Source organism: Branchiostoma belcheri, unplaced genomic scaffold, assembly GCF_001625305.1.
Source record: "Branchiostoma belcheri isolate BF01 breed outbred unplaced genomic scaffold, Haploidv18h27 scaffold131, whole genome shotgun sequence".
NCBI lineage: Eukaryota > Metazoa > Chordata > Leptocardii > Amphioxiformes > Branchiostomatidae > Branchiostoma > Branchiostoma belcheri.
The window spans coordinates 340,932-346,590 of record NW_017802725.1 but is presented as its reverse complement, the minus strand read 5'-3'; the positions used below and the strand labels follow the sequence as shown (position 1 = coordinate 346,590).

Genomic DNA, 5,659 nt, shown 5'->3' with positions numbered 1-5,659 from the left:
ATAAAGGTTTCAAAATATTAAAGACCACGATGAAAACTGTATCTAAATTCTAATGACCATAAAAACGGGGATAGAAACAATAAAATAAATCCAACTCCTTGAAACTGAAACTTTATGTAGAATACATATAATAACTTGGCCTAATTTTTTTTAAAACAGCAATTGCGACCTTCCAGCATAGTCAACTGTAATGTTTGCGCCACAAATACTTGGGCCTTGGTCATTACAATTACTGAATTAGTCTATTAACTTAAACAAACAAGCTTTCAAATTATACATAATACATTCATTTGCAAATGATAATGAAGAAGTAAAGTATGGTCAAACTTTTTGTATCGTATTCATTTCGGCACCTTGAACTAAGTTGAAGCTTTGAGGACCCCATCTTGTTTACGTGAGTTTTTGGCGGGATCATCAAAAATATTTAATTATGTAACACGGACACATTCCAACACCTGGTGCTTTGAACCACGTGGGGATAAAGAAAGTAAAATGCACTCGTTTTTTTGCAACAAATATAACATAAAAACGCTGAACAATTGACAAAAAAGACATGCACATACATAATTTTAATACTCTACAAGCGCACCGCACATTGAAAATGTTGAAAACGCGGCAACTTGATAGACTTTTTCAAAGCTTGTCTAAAATTAGGAACGGTCGCTCTCTAATACAGAACTAGGTCGTTTCTTACGGAAAATAATTTGACATGTTCGTACTTTAGTTGCTGGGGAATAATATCAGCCAAACAATTTGCTGGTTTACCTGCAACATACTTGTAAGCGAAGTTCGTCTCCCGTCTCCATGCCACACTACTGTCTCGCCATTTTGTATCTTCTCCAAAATTCGCCAGGTCAGGAAATCCGCATTTTCTCTTCAAAACATCACCAGAACGGCAAAAACACGGCTGAAACTTCCCAACATTCTTCTGAACACTTAGCAAAAACATTCTACCGACGAGAACTCTAAAAACTACCCAAAAATTTGTAAAGAAACTCAGCCAAGTCTTGCGAGACCGCCATTTTGAACAGACCATACCACTTTTACACAGGGGTGCAAAGCATCCTTGTCTATTAATGTGAAGCTGATAACCTAACTATGACGACCAATGACGGCCTGTCTCGGTAATAGGCACTTATAATTATGTGACAAAAAAGCTGGAATTAATAGATAATCTATATAATTACGAAGACTAACAATCTCATATCAGGGTAAAAAAAATGATGACAATGCATCTACCCCCGGGTACTTGAGTGGTATCGGCGAATACTTGTGATGTAACCACAGTATGAAACATAACACTCTTGTCCAATTTTCCTATACTGTATTAAAAGTCGTTTAAGTGTTTTTCATAGTCATAATTACTGACGATTTTGGAGCTAACTTTAAAGCCCCTTTTTAATACATTTGTAGTTTAATGCATAGTGTCTCAAGTTCAAATCTAATGCTTGTCAACATTCATTTTCCCATTGAACATACAAATACAAGAAGCATACATCACGAAACTGTCATTTATGTGGAAAACTTTATTTTCTGTCACATCATTGATTACACTGATTGCTCTGTTGCATGTTGGCAGCAGTTAACTGTAACTTATGTTTAGAATAATGGTCGATTGAATAGACAAATCTAATATCTATACAACCAAGGAGCTTTCCTCACATTGATAAAACGATAAAACTATCATGATTCGATCCCTGTCAAAACTTAAAGATGCAAAACAAATATAGGCAATCAGTATGTATGTAATCAGCCTTATCAGACTCGATTTTGTTTGAAATTAGCCATTACTGACTTAATGGCCTGCTGCACTGCCCCTCATTTAATGGCCAGCTAACTCCCCTGGTCAGTAACATCCTTTCTTGGCTGATCTCCTCTGAGCCTGCAAAGGAGTCTGGTGGATACTACCAGGATCCCATCTCGAAGGCATCGACAAGAGGCAGTTGGCATCAGGACTGAATTTCTAGGCCAGGAGGGGGACCGCGTGTTGTTCCTTGGTGGATGTTTGTGCCAGTCAAGTGTCCAGCTGAATCCCTGACAAATAATATTACATAAATTATTATAATAAATATTCGTGCTAATTTAGTTTGAGCATTACATATGAACATGTCATGTCAGTATTGACCATGTCAACATTGCTGAAATTGTATCATATCATATCATATCATATCATATCATATCATATCATATCATATCATATCATATGAAATACCTGTATAACATATCTGCCACCTGTTTCCCTGGACTGAATTTGGTGATGTTTTCCCCATCTTTTCTCCTCTTGCCATTGATGTCATGTTATCTGATTCAACCCTAAGGAAAATAAGAAAAAGTGATGACTGTTCTATTCATGCTATTGTTTTTCTGACATTATAACGTTAACAGTAACGTTATATAGAAAGATCACATAAGCAGTTGTTAGATACTATTCATAATACACATTTATTGATTTAATAAGAATACAATCTCCAATCATGGAGGTAGAAGTTGAAACTTCTACCTCCATGCTCCAATACACATTGTATCTCTCATATATCTCTCCTGAATCAACCATGTCGAGCACTTGCACCAAACATGTTAGTCGTCCTTTACTCAGTTTTATTCCTTTGTACATTTTTGTATTACCCGAGCGGGTTTTCAGCTTTGACTGGTAGCCAGACCACCGGGCGCTCCCGGGTATGTTTACGGGGCTGGCAGTGCTGCCCTCCCACCCAGGCTATTCCGTACGCCCGGGGATTCTCACGGGGTTGGTTTCAGGGGCCGGTTGAACATATAGACTACCAGAAAAGCCCTATTCCTTCAAAGGAATTGGTTTTGTAGCAAACATTACTAAGCCTGATTTTCCTGCAAGCAAAGTACAACAGCCACAGGAGCGGGGGACGCTACGGGACTTTGCGCGGGCGAAGTCCGCCGCTGGTCCCGAGGACATAGCTCCTCTAACGCGGTGAATTTTTCGCCGTGAATTTCATCAAATTTATTTCCTAAAAGTCGTCCACTTGCACAGAATATGTTGGTCTTGACTAATTCAGTTGTCTGGCGTCTGTATTATCGAGTATTAAAAGGAGGCGCCTTGGTTTTAGCCCGGTAAACAGACCATCGGGTGCTCCCCGGCATCTCTACGGCGCTGGGAGTGCCCCCCTCCCGCCCAGGTTATTATTCCGTACGCCCGGGAATTCTCACGGGGTTGGTTTCAGGGGCAGGTTGAACATATAGACTACCAGAAAAGCCATATTCATATTCCTTCAAAGAAATTAGTTTTGTAGCAAGCATTTACTAAGCCTAATTTCCCTGGTTAAGACTGCAAGTAACGTGCAACAGCCACCGGAGCGGGGAACGCTACGGGACTTTTCGCGGGCGAAGTCCGCCGCTGGTCCCGAGGACATAGCTCCTCTGGCGCGGTGAATTTTTCGCCGTGAATTTCATGGAATTCATCACATAAAAGTCAGCCACTCGCACAGAATATGTTGGTCGTGGCTAATTCAGTTGTCTGGCGTCTGTATTATCGAGTATTAAAAGGATGCGCCTTGGTTTTAGCCTGGTAATCATGCCACGGGAGCTCCCCGGCATCTCTACGGCTCTGGGAGTGCCCCCCTCCCGTCAGGCACATTAAAGCACGTCGGGGCATTTTTACGGGGTCGGTTTCGATAATTTTAGCACGGCATTGAGCAGAAAGGCCGACTGGAAAGATAGGCTGCCAGGAAAAGACATATTCTTATAGCAATTGCCGGTGAAACACATTTAATTCGGCCCGTGAAAAAAGGTTACAAAGGCTAGATCAACTCAACACCGAGCCGAGCCGAGCCTCGTCTCCTTGGATTTTTAGCAGTTAAACTGACGCCAGACAAAGATACCTTGGATATTTAGAAAGATAAGAGTCTTCAGAACTTAAATCAATTCATAAAAGTTACCTGTATTGCATACTTTCTCCACTTTGCTCCAACAAACATCACGGTACGGTCCAGAAAACAATTCAATGGCTGCTATCCGTGCAGTCGATTATCAGACTGTATCGCATATTTTTCGCCACGTGTCAAAAATGCCGCCTGGCGGATTTTCATGGTACTTGTTGGTGGTAAAATTGCCAATATGAATTTACATTGTTTATTTAAGAGCGACCCCTAGCAGCTAATGATATTAGTGCTTCAAATTGAATAAACGTGCCAAAGCAGTTGACCAATCAGAAGAGACATTAGAAAACAACCTTTGGTCAAGAATCTATTGGACGTGCCTATTGGTCGGCTAAACAGCAGCCAATACATACAGTGCACTGATTAGTCAATTTGTTTGAACATCGGTTTAATACCGTATATTGCTTTCCCGAAAGTGCGCCGAACAACACACCCGTCCAACACCGCTGGAACAAAGTAGTTCCAGCAAACTGTCACAATTTCGTGTTAAAAACAGCTTAATATTTACCCTAAATATCATTTTTCATAAAGGAATATTTTTAAAATGTTAATTTTCAATACATCATTGAGTATTAACCACGATTATATATTTTTGCAATGTCGCGGATTGACTAAGTGTGCCTAAGTGTGCCAAGAGAAGTCCAACCAATTAGAAGAGACATTAGCAAACAACCTTTGGTTAAGAATCTATTGGACACACGTATTGGTCAATCAACAGCCAATACATACAGTGCACTAATTAGTCAATTTGTCTGAGCATCGGTTTAATACCGTATATTGTTTTCCCGAAAGTGCGCCGAACAACACACCCGTCCAACACCGCTGGAACAAAGTAGTCCCAGCAAACTATCACAATTTCGTGTTAAAAACAGCTTAATATTTACTCTAAATATCATTTTGCCATAAAAGAATATTTTTAAAATGTTAATTTTCTATAGATCATTGAGCATTAACCATAATTATATATTTTACGTTTACCGGGTTGCCCAAGAGGCCTTGGCGGGCGTGCACCACTCTCATCACCCAAGAAATTCCGGCAAGCTTACGATCGGCTTGCCCGGCTATGACAAGTTACTAGCAAACGTTCCTGTTTGAAACTATTCCCCCCCAAAACGCTTCCTCACCTTCCGGTATTTCGTAGGTGCAGACATTTAACCAAACGCCGTGCAGAAAGCTGCAAACAGTCGATAAACAGTGACCTTCTGCGAGTCAGTACCAGGGCCAGGCCCGGGGGACAGGCCGGTTCGTACTCGGCCTGCTAGCGGCAGTCTGACCGGCCAACGTATTATACGGCGCGGCGTGTCTGAGACCGTTGGACTGTCGGCGCGGACTTGAAGCCTAGGAGAGGGGGACACCTCAGTGTTTTATTAGTCCACATGTTACTGGGCGATGTCTGTGGCTTAATTCACCAGAAAAACAGAGAAGGCAACCCTGGAAGTGCGAGTCAGTACCAGGGCCAGGCCCGGGGTCTAGGCCGGGTCGTACTCGGCCAGCTAGCGGCAATCTGACCGGCCAACGATTCGGCGTATTCGCGGGCCGGCCTGGCCGCATCAGTTGGATTCTAGCGGGCTGGCGAAAAAGTACAGGGTACGGCACAGCTTGAAATTTTTGAGCGGGTACGGCCAGAATTTTTGAGCGGGTACGGCCAGAATTTCCGGGTACGGCTTGAAATTTTCGCGGGTACGGCCAGAATTTTTGACCGGGTACGGCTTGAATTTCCGGGTACAACTTGAAAGGAGTTTGATGGGGGT

At 42.1% G+C, this 5,659-nt stretch overlaps 1 long non-coding RNA gene across 1 annotated transcript; it reads right to left on the bottom strand.

Annotated features, from left to right (window-relative positions):
* Window positions 1-1,517: 1,517 nt before the first annotated feature.
* On the bottom strand, window positions 1,518-4,085 carry LOC109464086. Its single transcript, XR_002139865.1, has 3 exons — window positions 3,909-4,085; window positions 2,213-2,313; window positions 1,518-2,034 (listed from the first exon to the last, which is right to left on the bottom strand). It is a non-coding gene; the product is annotated as an uncharacterized LOC109464086 (long non-coding RNA).
* Between the last annotated feature and the right edge of the window lie 1,574 nt (window positions 4,086-5,659).